We start from the raw sequence: 16,368 nt of genomic DNA, 5'->3' as shown, positions 1-16,368 counted from the left end.
CGAACAATTTATCTCAGCACTAATGAGTCATCAGTCACTGTCGGTAATTAAAGATCCAATCAGAAACACCTTGTCAATGTCACGTCTGTACCATGTTTTATTGCCTGGACACCACCTTCTCCATACCCACGTATTGTCTGGGTAAGATTAAAAAACTTCCAGTAGAGTAGTCAAAGTGGTTATTAAGTGACCTTGGAATGTGCAGTGATTTGTGTATTTGCTCAATTGTGTGCAATATTTCATACTTCCATCATGCGGTGACGTTCCTCAGCTGCGAGTGCATGCTTCCCGCCTTGACTAATGGATTCACGCGCCACAGTCTCCCGAAGCGACACAGAATGTGCAAAATGAAGGTGTCAAATGGAAGTGAGAGTTAGCAGCATTATCAGTGTCACAATCGGACTTGGACATGTTTTTGTTTTTTCAAAATTTCATTGTTATGTGTGAGGATGATTAACAAAAAAGCCTGCAGAGAACTGAGCGAGCATTGCGGGAATACCATGTTGATGCGTTTACATCTTGACTTATCTCAATCCATCACAGCGACAATCGACTGTGATTTGTGCATAAACTTACTTTTGAAGTTGATGTCATACACAAACTATAAAAAGCAACTTTGGTAGAAATTGCATCTGAATGCCGAAAACTGAAGCTTAACTGAAGTAATAATAGTTGCCGTGCCAGTCAGATAGCATTAGGTAACAACAAGTAAGAGTCTTGGGTGTAAACCTGCAAAATGACCTACAAAAACTAGCATTAAATGTTAGCATGCCAACAATTAACATGCTTTAATTACCAAAACATATGACTTTGAGGTGTATACCTGCGAAAAGTAGCTTAAAATGCTAGCACTGATATTGAAGTGTATGCCTGCAAAAATATGTCAAAATACTAACATGGTAACATTAGCATGCTAACAGTAACTATGCGTCAAATATGTTTATGTATATTGTACATGGTAATTGGGATTTGCTATATATTATATAAAGATATAATATAATAATATAATATATCAGTATATATTATATACTGTATATAAAATAAGTAAATATTACATATATGTTATATTTTATATTGCTACTATGGTACATTTTTAGTCTACTTTATACCTGTGTTATCCTTTCCATCCTTACCCTTTCCATCCTTTGTAACTGAGCTACTGTGTGGAACAATATCCCTTGTGTCAAAGCGCTTTGAGTTCCTTTAAAAAAGGTAGAAAAGCGCTATACAAGTACAACCCATTTTACCATTTGTGGATCAATAAAGTTTGTCTAAGTCTAAGTCTAAATATCAAAATATAACCCTGAGGTGTGTACCTGCAAAAATAGCTAAAAAGGCTAGAGTGTTCACGGTGCATTTGTGTCAAGTATCAAAATATGACACTGAGATTTATACCTGCAAAAGTAGAGAATAAAGCTAACGTGCTAACGGTACGCATGTGTCATGTGCCAAAATATACGACACTGAGGTGTGTATATGCAAAAATAGCTAAAAAAAAAAAAAAGTTTACAAACTGGCGTTAGCTTGCTAACAGTTAGCATGTGTCAACTATCAAAATAAATAACACTGAGGTGTACACCTGCAATTTTAGCCAAAAAAAGCTAGCGGGCTAATTCTACCATTTTAACGTTAGCGTTCTCGCTCCAAACATGTGTCAACTATCAAAACATATGACTTTGAGATGTATATCTGCAAAATTGGCTCAAAAATAGCCGTCGTATTAATTAGCATGCTTACCTGCTAACAGTTAGCATGCGTTAAGCACCAACACATCTGTCTCTGGGGTGTATACCTACAAAATTAGCACCAAAAAAAGATAGCATGCTAACAATTGACTTGGAGCATTTTGACTTTAGAACGGTTTGTATCGGTTCAGAAATGTTCAAAGTATCGATAATATGAATTAAGGGAGGGGGCGGCGTGGCTAAGATGCCAGAGCGGTGACCCAGAAACTTGAGGGTTCCTGGCACAAATGCAGCTCCTACCATCATAGTCACTGCGGCTGTGTCCTCGGGCAAAACACTTCTTCTACATTAGTCCCAGTGCCATCCACACTGCTATGGAGGACCACAGATGGCAATTAGCAACTATGCTACAGTCTGGCTCATTTACATTCTGTAAAGCAGATTGTTTATTAATGTGCACTGTCCTGAATAAAAAGAGTAAATAAGTGGAATGTTTTAATGGTGAAATTGATTGAAATTAGTTAAAACATTTGAAAAATATTGGTGGGCGGGTAATTGTTAGAAAATTGTTAGTTTCAAATTCCAGGATGAGTGGAATGTGTTGACGGTGGAATGTTTGAATCGGTTGAGAAATTATGTAATTTGAAAAAGTGTCCATTCATTTGTAATGGGAAAAAATGCAGTTGAAAATTTGGGGAAAAAACAAAAAAATATGTATTTTATTTTACAACCTCCTCTCTCATGAACATATGTCTATATATGTTTATACCCACATACTGTGGGTATTGAGGAAAAAAAAAGAAAAAAGAAAAAAAGCAGGCTTCGCTACACATCTTAAATAAAGCTAGTGAGTTAACTTACTAACTTACTATGGCCTGGATGCGAATGATACATGTAACCGAGTGACTCCATGTGTTTTAACAAGGGCTGCAAAATTAATGAGTGGGTAATCACAACAAGAATGGCACTAATCATGAATTATAATTATAGTGAATTATATTTATATAGCGCTTTATATTTATATAGTGCTTTTTTCTCTAGTGACTCATAGCGCATTACATGAGGAAACCCATGATCTACATTTAAGCGACATTTACACCAGTGTGGCTGGCAACAAAGATGAAGTGTCTTGCCAGAGGACACAACGGCAGTGAGTAGATGAAGTGCTCTAAAACTTGCTGGTAGACGGCTGCGTTGACCCTGGATCTCAGGAAACAGAGTGGACCGACACCAGCAGATGACATGGCACCCCAAACCATCACTGATGGTGGAAACTTTACACTAGACTTCAGGCAACGTGGATCCTGTGCCTCTCCTGTCTTCCTCCAGACTCTGGGACCTCGATTTCCAAAGGAAATGCAAAATTTGCATGGTTGGGTGATGGTTTGGGGTGCCATGTCATCTGCTGGTGTCGGTCCACTCTGTTTCCTGAGATCCAGGGTCAACGCAGCCGTCTACCAGCAAGTTTTAGAGCACTTCATGCTTCCTGCTGCTGACCTGCTCTATGGAGATGGAGATTTCAAGTTCCAACAGGACTTGGCGCCTGCACACAGCGCAAAATCTACCCGTGCCTGGTTTACGGACCATGGTATTTCTGTTCTAAATTGGCCCGCCAACTCCCCTGACCTTAGCCCCATAGAAAATCTGTGGGGTATTGTGAAAAGGAAGATGCAGAATGCCAGACCCAAAAACGCAGAAGAGTTGAAGGCCACTATCAGAGCAACCTGGACTCTCATAACACCTGAGCAGTGCCAGAAACTCATCGACTCCATGCCACGCCGCATTAACGCAGTAATTGAGGCAAAAGGAGCTCCAACCAAGTATTGAGTATTGTACATGTTCATATTTTTCATTTTCATACTTTTCAGTTGGCCAACATTTCTAAAAATCCCTTTTTTGTATTAGCCTTAAGTAATATTCAAATTTTGTGACACACGGAATTTTGGATTTTCATTTGTTGCCACTTCAAATCATCAAAATTAAATGAAATAAACATTTGAATGCATCAGTCTGTGTGCAATGAATAAATATAATGTACAAGTTACACCTTTTGAATGCAATTACTGAAATAAATCAAGTTTTTCAAAATATTCTAATTTACTGGCTTTTACCTGTGTGTATATATATATATATATATATATATATATATATATATATGTATATATAGGACCCCGGCCAATTTTTTTTAACCTAATGCGACCCCCGAGTCAAAAAGTTTGGGGACCCCTGGTATAAACTCTCTCTTACCTAAACCTGATCAATGCATACGTCTAGGGCTGCAACAACTAATCGATTAAATCGATCAAAATTGATTATAAAAATAGTTGGCGATTAATTTAGTCATCAATTCGTTGGATCTATGCTATGCGCATGTGCAGAGGCTTTTTTTTTTTTTTTTCAATTTTTTTTATAAACCTTTATTTATAAACTGCAACATTTACAAACAGCCAAGAAACAATAATCAAAATAAGTATGGTGCCAGTATGCTGTGTTTTTTTCAATAAAATACTGGACAGGATAGAAATGTAGTTTGTCTCTTTTGTCCGATTATTCATCGATTAATCGAAGTAATAATCGACATACATATTAATCGATTATCAAATTAGTTGTCAGTTGCAGTCTTACATATGTCAGTACAAAAATGTGTGAGGAGACGCCGCCTGGTCCAATTTCACTCCAAAAAAACGCATGAAAGAACTGTAGATAAAACTGTTACCCCGTTTTGTGCAAATAACAGTCTTGTATTTAAGAAAAAAATGTTTCAAAACATCCCTGGGTGACATTCTAACAATAAAATGGCATTTGTGTACAAATTTTGGGGTATTTTTCTTAGTTATTTACAATTATGCAAGCAAGTGATTGACATTAATTAGTCATAAATAATCCAAATTCCAAAATGTGATTAATGTGATGATAAAAAAATAAATAATTTGACAACAGTAGCTTTAAATAGAAATTATTTCAGCTAAATTGTGTTCGGTTTTTTTTTTAAGGAAATGAACATGAAGTATTGGTGGGATAAGGAGCAACATGAATATGCAAAAAATAAAAATAAAATTGTGAAATTTTAGGAGGACAGACAATAAATTGCTATTTATAATTATTAAATATGCACAACTATGTGCAGGACACTTTGCTTCTTAAAACAAAGTACTTTTTTTTGTGCATGTTTCAACTCTTTTTCTCTTCTTCACTGCAAAGACTTACATCGTTACAACAAGTTCAATGAGACATTTCCTCACACGACTGATTCATATACTCGCACGGTTATCCATTTTCTGGCCCATTTGTCTCAGTGAGTTGTCCCAAGCTTCGCCGTGTAAGCCCTACCGGAAATCCTTTTGGACTGCAACACCTCAAGTTTCATTAGCTCGTTTTTGCCCACTCACTAACTTGATTGTGGGACTCAAACTGCTTGGAAGAGAGGAAGGTTCTAATGGAATGACCCAAAGTCTGGCTCGTGTTGTGATAAACACACACATGTATTCTCACAGTCCATCAGGTGTGTGACTAAGCGTGCCGTTGTCAGTGTGATGAGACTCGATAGTGCCCTCCCACACACACACACACACACACACACACACACACACACACACACACACTGGTCTCCGCGCTCCCCATCTGTCACCCGCTACTCAGCCAAGCGCAGTGTCACCTGTCAAAAGTGCTGGTCATTGATTGCTACTAGAAGGTGGGCTGAACCCGTCACTATTGAGTTTCAAACTACCGCCACAAACCAGCGCTTCCATTGTGGCGAGCCAGTTGCCTTTAAAGGGGAACACATTTTTGCCTATCGTTCACAATCGTTATGAGAGACAAGAACACGCGTGTTTTTGGGGGGAGTGTGAGGGGGTTAAAGATGATTTAAAAAATGCTGCAAGTCTATATATAATGTAGGATTGTCAGCATACCGGTATTAGTATAGTACCGCGATACTAATGAATCATATTCAGTACTATACCGCCTATAAAAAGTACCTGTAAAATATTGGTATCGGGACAACACTAATATAATGTAGTAACAGACAAGTTCATAACAAAACGTAATATGTTCAATATTTACAGTATTTTGGTCATTTTAATCAATAGCGGGACTTCCTCCTCTAGGGCATTTATTTCCGTTTCCATAGCATCTACTGTGTGTCCCTACTTCCGCAAACAAACACGGGAGTGTGTTGTAATTAGAGATGTCCGATAATGGCTTTTTTGCCGATATCCGATATTCCGATATTGTCCAACTCTTAATTACCGATTCCGATATCAACCGACACCGATATATAGTCGTGGAATTAACACATTATTATGCCTAATTTTGTTGTGATGCCCCGCTGGATGCATTAAACAATGTAGCAAGGTTTTCCAAAATAAATCAACTCAAGTTATGGAAAAAAATGCCAACATGGCACTGCCATATTTATTATTGAAGTCACAGAGTGCATTATTTTTTTTAACATGCCTCAAAACAGCAGCTTGGAATTTGGGACATGCTCTCCCTGAGAGAGCATGAGGAGGTTGAAGTAAGCGGAGTTGGAGGGGGCGGGGTTCTTGGGGTAGGGGGTAGCGGGGTGTGTGTATTGTAGCGTCCCGGAAGAGTTAGTGCTGCAAGGGGTTCTGGGTATTTGTTCTGTTGTGTTTATGTTGTGCTACGGTGCGGATGTTCTCCCGAAATGTGTTTGTCATTCTTGTTTGGTGTGGGTTCACAGTGTGGCGCATATTTGTAGCAGTGTTAAAGTTGTTTATACGGCCACCCTCAGTGTGACCTGTATGGCTGTTGACCAAGTATGATGCATTCACTTGTGTGTGTGAAAAGCCGTAGATATTATGTGATTGGGACGGCACGCAAAGGAAGTGCCTTTAAGGTTTATTGGCGCTCTGTACTTCTCCCTACGTCCGTGTACACAGCGGCGTTTTAAAAAGTCATACATTTTACTTTTTGAAACCGATACCGATGATTTTGAAGCCGTTACCGATAATTTCTGATATTACATGTTAAAGCATTTATCGGCCGATAATATCGGCAGTCCGATATTATCGGACATCCCTAGTTGTAATCATTGCAGACTTGGTAACAGACAACAAAGACGACTATTTTTGGACAAATGAGGATTTACAACCTTATATTTTGGAAGCTGAATATGTGAACTGAGGATGAACTTCTGCTTATAGAAGCAAGCACGAAGAGGAAAGTAAAACGTTGGAGCAAACGGAAGTCCAGAGAGTGAGGTCGGCGCGATTTGGTCACGCTGCAAATCTGGAACTTTTGAACCAAGTTATGTCAAATAAATGGATTGCCCAAATCAACTGGAAAAGTCCGCAGTCAGCTTGACCCAACAGACAACTGTCCATGGAGTGAGTCACTATACCATTGTTCATAATAAATACATCACCGTACACTACAGTACATACACTGTGGAGCTAGCTGTGTACAAACAAAACATGAAACGTGAGCTAATACTTTACAGATAGTGTCATGACTTTTCATGTTTTTCATTCAGTATGCATTGGGGACGGCGTGGCGCAGTGGAAGAGTGGCCGTGCGCAACCCGAGGGTCCCTGGTTCAATCCCCACCTAGTACCAACCTCGTCATGTCCGTTGTGTCCTGAGCAAGACACTTCACCCTTGCTCCTGATGGGTGCTGGTTAGCGCCTTGCATGGCAGCTCCCTCCATCAGTGTGTGAATGTGTGTGTGAATGAGTAAATGTGGAAGTAGTGTCAAAGCACTTTGAGTACCTTGAAGGTAGAAAAGCTCTATACAAGCACAACCCATTTATCATTTATTTATCATTGGGTTGTGCATTACAAATTCAAACCTGTTTTGTTCTGACATTGAAGCTATCTTATCTCTTGCCGTAGTTAGCTTTTATAGCTAATACAGGAGCACGTCGATGTGTTACTACGATAGAAAAATAATTTCTCTGTGTTCGCATTTACAATAACGATGTTGTTACAACTTGGTTATTATACAGGCAACGGAATAAATGATGTATCCTTGACGGTTTTTGAATACATTTCTGAAGGGATTTAGAGGTAGAATTGATTGCTCCCATTAGCTGCATTGCTCGCCACCTAGAATGAGATGTAGTATATGTTAGAAAGCGAAATAAACAACAACCTTTTGTCTTCTTGTCTCTCATAAGCAGTGTTGGGTTAGTTACTGAAAACCAGTAACTAGTTACAGTTACTAGTTACTTTATTTCAAAAGTAACTCAGTTACTAACTCAGTTACTTACACCAAAAAGTAATGCGTTACTGTGAAAAGTAACTATTTAGTTACTTATTTTTTTCTTCTTTTTTTTTTTAAAGGTCCCATTAATGCCCTTTTTGCCTTCATTTCAGTACTGTTATTGCACTGGAGAATAATACAATCTGTTGATCAACTTGACATACATTTTTATTTTCCTTTTAACATAATTAATGAAAAACAGTGCAACATAAAAAGGCATTCCTCCTTTCTTTAAACTTGGACCAATGACCATTAATAAAAAACAAGTTTAAGTGCAACATAAGAAGAAACATCATCTTCCTTGAAGGTAGTGAAATAAAGCCTGACATCTGGAGTGATGCTGCTGTCTTCCACACTTGGAGCCATGGATTGTAGAATCCTTGTTTTCAGTGGCAGGATCATTGACACAGATGGTGAAGTTTCAGTGCTCAGTAGAGATGGAACACTTTTGAGGGGTTTAAGCACCTGGAGGACCTCATCTGCCACTCTCACATCATCATCAGACAGGGTGATATTTGTCTTCAGGGTGTTGTGGGTCAATGCAGAGTATATAGCTGCCTGCTGCTCCAACATATCATAAGTGGAGTTCCACCTCGTTGGGACATCATGTATGAGCAGGCAGCTTTAGCATTTCTTGCTTTGTCTTAAGCACATGAGCAGCTGTTGTGCTTGGGTGGAAGTAAGAAACCTTCCTGATCCTCCCAAAGAGGCGCTCCATCCTATTGACTGAGATTCCCTTCTGTGATGCCAAATTCACTACATGTGCAAAGCACCTATCTGTGGTCCCAGTCCTGCCTCATTCTCTGTAATTATTTGATTTTTGGCATTATCACGTGTGACTGGGATATCTTTATCTTCCAGTCCTCCACTGCTTGTGTCAGCACCTGCGCAAGGTGACTCTCGTAGAGGGGGCGTGTCTTCTCATCTCCCAGTCTGCTGTGATGAAGTGAGCGCTTATAGTTCCGCTGGACGTCCACCCGTCTGTCATGAGCGCAACAGATGATGCTCGGGATAGTTCATCCACAACTTTTTTCTTCTCCTGCTCATAAAGATCTGGCACAATCTTATTGCTGAAGTGGGTGCGCGACGGGATGTCGTAACGTGGTTCAAGCACGTTCAACATGTGTTTAAAACCCTCGTTTTGCACAACAGAGTCTGCACTTATAAACACACCGATTCAATGGCGGGGGCCTTCAAGCTCCTCCGTTACTCCGCTCGCCATGACCATGCTGTGTGTGGACTGAACGTGCCAACAACTTTTTTTTTTTGTTTCATATATCAAACCGCGGATCACTTGTGTGCGTCATCCCCTCCCCACACCCACACACACACACACATAGACCGCGCCTCTTTTCTTCTCTCCGGCTTGTGACAGAGGAAGATTCAGAAGAACGACACCGCAGCGCTTCTGTTTCTAGCCGATACTACATCAAAAGTAACGTAAAATAACGCAGTAACGCATCATGTAGTAACGGTAACTAAATTACTGAATAAAAAAAAATAACGCGTTAGATTACTAGTTACCGCCGAAACTAACGGCGTTACAGTAACGCGTTACTTTGTAACGCGTTAGTCCCAACACTGCAAATAAGTAATTGAATATTGAAATAATTAATTAAATGGTTAAATAATTAAATGTACTTTTCCATTAGATACATTAATGACACATTTAATGAAATATTTATTTAGTTGATTCCAATTATAACTAGTTTATGATAAATTTAAGTATATAAAGACATATTTAATCATTTAGTGTTGTCCCATTAAACTCTACATACCCTAAAGGTGTGTTCCAAATTATAATCTCAGTCAGAAATGTATCAATTATATTGATGTATTGATATTTATTAATATGTTGAAATTGATGTTTTGCAGAAAAACATGTTTTAAACCATTTTTCACATGGATTAGTTTTAGTATAAAACATGCATCAATGTGAATTCAAGCTTAATAATAAAAAACATCTAGCAATTGTTTTTACTTTAAAAAAAAAGTTTGAAAAAATAGTAAGAGAGGCAAGGGGCTCAAAATAAGATACTGCATAGGGCCCCAATTTAGCCAGGGGCCACCCTGAAATCTCCTCAAACGTTGTTTTCTCCTCACGATGATTTCCCTTACATGTCTTTGTTTTCCGCGTTTAATAGTAGATTCTATTTGTGTTGGCCCATTCCGCAAATCTGTTAATGCGTAAATCACAGGGCCCTGTGCTCCAAACTGATTAGTAACACAAATAAAAAATATAGTCTGAACAATACATCAGTTGACCTGCACGGTTCTGAGTGTGTTTTTTTTTTCATAAACATCGATAGCGTCGAACAAGTCAACCCTCTCTTAACCAATGCGAAGCAACTTGTTTACGCTCTTAGATTTATTAGCACGTCCCCGTGTTTATTGGTGTCCAAGGCGGCGTCATGTTCTCTGTGAGGGGCCGCTAGGCTGACGACAGGAGAAGAAGCAGAAGAAGGAAGAGGAGACCGTGAGTCCAGTCTCCGTGTCCCTCCGCATCCTCAGGTTACTCATCGGTTTCATCCATTATTGCTGGCCACATCTATAATGGATGAGGCAGGTACAATGCCGCACAGTCCGCAGAAACGACGCTCCCTTTGCACCACGACCACCCGGAAAAAGCTCAACGCCGCCCTGGTTCTTCGCCGTCGTCTTTCTGGTTTGTGACCTACATAAACGAGGAGCGGGGACAATGTCTCGAGGAGGCGAACGGAAAATTGGAAGCGAGCCAACGTCAGGATGAAAATATTATGGAATGGTTGGATCGTGTTTATTAGTCTACATGATAATAAAGAACTGATGAGTGGACTTTAACTGGCCCCGTGCAGCACTATGAAGTTCAGCCATGACAACTTACAGACTCTTCTGAGCTACTCCCTCCATTCTATTTGCCTTATTTAGCAAGATGCCTCCCGTGTTGGGTCGCACACTCCCCTCCTGCACTTGACGATCTACTGCTTGACATCGGGAAGTAAACTGGAAAGATTCTCTTTCAGCCTGGAGCACATCACCAAGCATGGCCAATGTTCTCCAACCAGACCTTGGACGCAGCATTTTGATCATACCATCAGCGTTTCGGCACAGCAGGCAGATCGCCGTATTAAGAAAAGGTTGGATGTCCGAGGCAAGCACTGCAACAACTCAATTTTAGGGCGAGGTGTCCCGTGTCAGCTCACAGTTGCTTTGACTTATTTGGACTCCTCTGGGTGGTTCTGGAACTGGGCTACAGCTGAAAGTAGGGTAGTCATTAACTAGGCTATAAGGACCATGCGGTCTGGCCTATCAGGACCCAAAAACTGTGTTGTCCACAACGTCCATCCATTTTCAATACCGCTTGTCCTCATTAGGGTTATTAGAAGGGGTGTCTCGATGCAATATTGATATCGGATATCAGTCCGAAATCAGCAAAAAAACAAGTATCGGTTGATATCGGCTTGCATGTAAAATGTGTGATATCATGTCCGATTCAAGCAGTCCTGCAGAGTGTTTACTTGTGCAACGCATCCAAATGTCCTCCAATAAGCACACAAGATTGGTCTTTTCTTCTATTTTAGTCAAGTCATTTACAAAAGGTAAACATGGTAGGCGATAGGCTACTAGGAGCTAGAAGCTACACAACAGCCAAGCACACAATAGCACACAAGCTAGATTGAACAACACTGCAGTCAAAAACAGCAAATTTGTCAATATAAACAAGTATCAAATAATTATAGTTGCATATTACTTACACATACAAAGTCTCCAAAGCAGAAGCGCATCCAGTAACAAACGTGTCTGCATCATGATTAACGTCATGAATTATTGTGGCCACGAGGTGTCACCAAAAAAACTGTTATCACTCCACTTCACCTTAAAGACAGCATGAGTCCATTCCAGATGATTAATAAAAAAATAGGTTAGTGTTTTTCATACTCACCATTGTTCTCTGTTTGACTAATTTCAATTGATCAAACATGTTCTAATATTCCACAGTACAACATATAATACAAGTATGTATGATTCTTGATGTAATGATGTCATCTAAACAAAAGCAAAAACAACTATTGCCTGTCATTCAAATTCCTTGGCGTTTGACCCCAAACCCCTCCTGTGTCCTATGACCCTAAGTTTATAAACGATACAATAATATATAACATAAATTTAAACAAGACATTTTTTTATTTTTTTTTTACAAAATTTCATTATCCTCTCTCTAACTTCTACTTCTTCATTTTCTTTTAATAGCTTTTTACTTTCTGATGTAACATGCTTCCATCTGCACTTAAACTTTACTAAGCGCTTATTTCTTCTGTTGTTGTTTCGTGCTAGTTTTGCGGCTAGCTTGGCAATGAGCATTCCCTTTTGTCTGCTCCTGCTTGTTCTTACTCGGTGTGTAATATGATTAGCCTATAATGGTATACTTGTGAGAAATGTAGTTTATTTGCTGCATTGGAGGTTTTGATTGATTGATTGAGACTTTTATTAGTAGGTTGCACAGTGAAGTACATATTCCGTACAATTGACCACTAAATGGTAACACCCGAATACGTTTTTCAACTTGTTTAAGTCGAGGTCCACTTAAATTGATTCATAATACAGATATATACTATCATATATACTATCATCATAATACAGTCATCACACAAGATAATCATCAGGGTGTATACATTGAATTATTTACATTATTTACAATTCGGGGTGTGGAGGGGGGGGGTTAGGTTTGGTTGTTATCATCAGTCATCAACAATTGAGAACAGAGAAATGGATATTGAAACAGTGTAGGTCTGACTTGGTAGGATATGTACAGCAAGTAGTGGACATAGAGAGAGAGAGAGAGAGATCAGAAGGCATAAGAAAAGTATCTACATTTGATTGTTTACATTTGATTGTTAACAATCCGGGGAGGGTGTTAGTTTAGGGTTGAAGTTGCCTGGAGGTGTACTTTTATTGCGGTTTTGAAGGAGGATAGAGATGCCCTTTCCTTTAATACCTGTTGGGAGCGCATTCCACATTGATGTGGCATAGAAAGAGAATGAGTTAAGACCTTTGTTAGATCGGAATCTGGGTTTAACGTGGTTAGTGGAGCTTCCCCTGGTGATGTGGTTATGGCGGTCATTTACGTTAAGGAAGTAGTTTGACATGTACTTCGGTATCAGGGAGGTGTAGCGGATTTTATAGACTATGCTCAGTGCAAGTTGTTTTACTCTGTCCTCCACCCTGAGCCAGCCCACTTTGGAGAAGTGGGTAGGAGTGAGGTGGGATGTGGGGTGGAGGTCTAGAAGTAATCTGACTAGCTTGTTCTGGGATGTTTGGAGTTTAGATTTGAGGGTTTTGGAGGTGCTAGGGTACCAGGAGGTGCATGCGTAATCGAAAAAGGGTTGAACGAGAGTTCCCGCTAGAATCCTCATGGTGCTTTTGTTGACCAGAAAGGAGATTCTATAGAGAAATCTCATTCGTTGGTTGACCTTTTTGATTACCTTGGTGATGATTATTACCTTAGTGCATGGAGCGTATCCACACTGTGTATGAACATACACAGTTCGATGCTAACGGTCTCTGCCAGCCATGGGACCAAATATAATTAAATATCAGCCAGAGGGTATCAGCTTGTGTGATCGGCATCAAAAGGCATTACTCGGCAATGGTTGATCTTTTTTTTTTTTTTTTCACAGAAATCGTCCATCGATCGTCCGATCGATCGGTATTTGGATCAAATGCAACGAAATGTTGTTCTTATCTGTACTGTAAAGTTCAAATTTGAATGACAATAAAAGGAAGTCTAAGTCTAAGTCTAAGTCCAAGTCTATATCTAACCCGTCCACCCCTACTGGCCACAATAGGTATACCCAACTCTGATATTGCTGTTCTTAAGAACTCCAAGTCAAATGTATTAGGACAAAAGGCTAAAACAAATCCTATCATTGAAGACTGGACAACCTAAGTGAGTGAAACTGGCTTGCTTAGTTGTCCTGCTGTTTTTGCCGCAGCTAAGTGAGTTTTCCCCAGACAGACCAAAAGGGTAGTTGCCACACTCACACAAACACACACACACGCACACACACACACACACACATACCAGTGACGTGCAGTCACTAGAGGCAGGTGAGGCGGGGCCTCACCTGCCATCATGGAAAGAAAAAAAATGTAAAAAGAAAAAAAAAAAATTAAATTGTTATATGTATCCAGTGATTATACTATAAAGTTATTTTCCATTTAACTTCACCAGTTTTAGATTATTTTTATTCAAAATCGCTGAATTTTCACATTTGCCGTTCAAATACTGAGAAGAGACGGTGCGGTGAACAGCAGCCAGTTGAGGCACGTCACTCAGTGCCGCAACATGGATTGCGCAATGACTCAGCTAACTGCTGGCCTGCTGTGCAGTGAGACTGTATTGCTATATGAACTATATTATACATTTCCATAGTTTAGTTAGCTGAGGTATATAATGTGCAGTGTATTTTGTCAACAACTGTATGTGTGTAAAGTATTTCTTGTGCTCAGCGATCATAAAACGGCTGCAAAAGACGCACTGGCTGAGGCTCGCCTCCAGCACCCCCGCCGTAGAATTGTTGTATCAACTAAAGCCCACACGTAAACTTTCCACGTGCAAGATTGAATCTATTTTAAAAAATTATTTCATAAGAAGCCAAAAAGTGCAAAAACAATAATGTTGGTGTTGGAGGAGTTGTGAATGGCTGCAGGGACACAACATTAGATACACCTGCAGACTGCAGGTGTACCTAATTCACAACTCCTCCAACACGAACATTATTGTTTTTGCACTTTTTGGCTTCTTATTAAATAACTTTTGTAACCTATTTTCATGGGCTTTCCTCTTTGTGATGTTAAGTTCCTGTTATGCGCTGTTATACAGTATATGCCTTGAGCTCTTATTTTGAAGGCGCTAAGAGCAGAAGTGATGTCACGTTGCGGAGGTTTTTTGAAAGAAGGTAAATAAAGTGGTCCTCGTGTAAACTGGAGCCTCCGTGTTTGTTATTTTGTAGTTTCATACAGTATAGGCGACATTTATAAACCCTCGGTTACACTTTTTTAAATAGATTCAATCTTGCACGTGGAAAGTTTGAGTGAGGGCTTTAGTTGCGGCGCATGGACTTAATTTCTAAGTAAAGGTAAGACCATAATAACGTTTTTTTTATTAAATGTGCTTTTTTGTGTGCTACAGTTTGTATGTGTAAAGTTAAAGTTAAGTTAAAGTACCAATGATTGTCACACACACACTAGGTGTAATGAAATTTGTCCTCTGCATTTGACCCATCCCCTTATTCACCCCCTGGGAGGTGAGGGGAGCAGTGGGCAGCAGCGGCGCCGTGCCCGGGAATCATTTTTGGTGATTTAACCCCCAATTCCAACCCTTGATGCTGAGTGCCAAGCAGGGAAGAATGCTAGTATGAGCTTTTAAACATAACCCGTTAACTGCTGCCAATCAAATGGTGAATAAGATACTCTTTAGGGTTCATATGTTTGTAAATCTGACTGTGATGAAGTCAGTGCCTCACCAGCCATGAACCTCACCGCACGTCACTGACACACACACACACACAGGTCATTACATTACCGCTAAGCGTCTCTAAAAACATCTCTATAAAGCCATACAGGCATATCTGACATATCCATCTGCTACAGTAGGGTAATAGTGGCCCCCCCTTTGCACCTCTCCTTCCTTTCTCTCGCTCTAATTCAGGCTTAGGGGTTTGTCAGTCAGTGGTAATGGTGACGGAACATAAGTGTCTATTGTTTTATATGCTCCTGAGAACCATTTGCAGACATTGTTTTTTTGGGTTACGAATTCACTATTACCATGTCTTAAAATCAATTATGTCATCTGTAGTTACAGAGCTGTCAACATTTGGAGTTTGCAATGCAGTAGATTACCTTGCATGCCCTCGATACTTAAAGACTTTATCAATCTTTGTTAAAGTTCTTTGCTGTTGAGACTTTCAGGATGGGTTGCAGCAGATGTTCCTCTATGAGACAACTCCTATGCACTGATTTAGAGATAATATACACGTCATTGTGTATCTAATTTATCACTATACTGATATATATTTCTGACTTGGACAAAATGCACATAATAGCTGGTGAATGTGTTTTTAGCGCTAAATGTGTGTTAATTTTTTACGTTGTATTTGCCGACAGTTTGCTTGTCATTGAATGTGTCCTGACTGGTGATTGGATGAGCAATTGATATAAAGTAGGCACTTCTAGTGAGACTCTCGTAGATGTTGTTTGGGTTGTTTTATTAAAGTGATTGTTGATCGACCACCTCTTCGTTATTCTTTTGACAGCAAAAGCTACAATACTTAGTATACATTCAAATTGTGTTATGGTTATGTTTTTTATGGTACTAGTTTGTTTCAAACTTGCATACAATTACAATTTGGTAAGTACATGCTGGAATGTGTTCAAGTTGAAGTACCCTTTCAAAAGCTAAGCTACCATACTTTATATCCA

General features: G+C 39.5%; 1 long non-coding RNA gene across 1 annotated transcript in view; it reads left to right on the top strand.

Moving 5' to 3' along the window:
* The window catches only part of LOC133605658 (uncharacterized), a 140,421-nt gene extending 137,390 nt beyond the window's left edge, over positions 1–3,031 (top strand). The window contains exon 4 of the long non-coding RNA XR_012050477.1: positions 3,015–3,031. This is a non-coding gene — a long non-coding RNA (uncharacterized lncRNA). The remainder of the gene's footprint in view (positions 1–3,014) is intronic.
* Positions 3,032–16,368: the final 13,337 nt, after the last annotated feature.

Source organism: Nerophis lumbriciformis, linkage group LG05 (genome assembly GCF_033978685.3).
Source record: "Nerophis lumbriciformis linkage group LG05, RoL_Nlum_v2.1, whole genome shotgun sequence".
NCBI classification, from domain to species: Eukaryota; Metazoa; Chordata; class Actinopteri; order Syngnathiformes; family Syngnathidae; genus Nerophis; species Nerophis lumbriciformis.
Note: the sequence above shows the minus strand (reverse complement) of the source record. Positions and strands in the feature narration are given on the sequence as shown.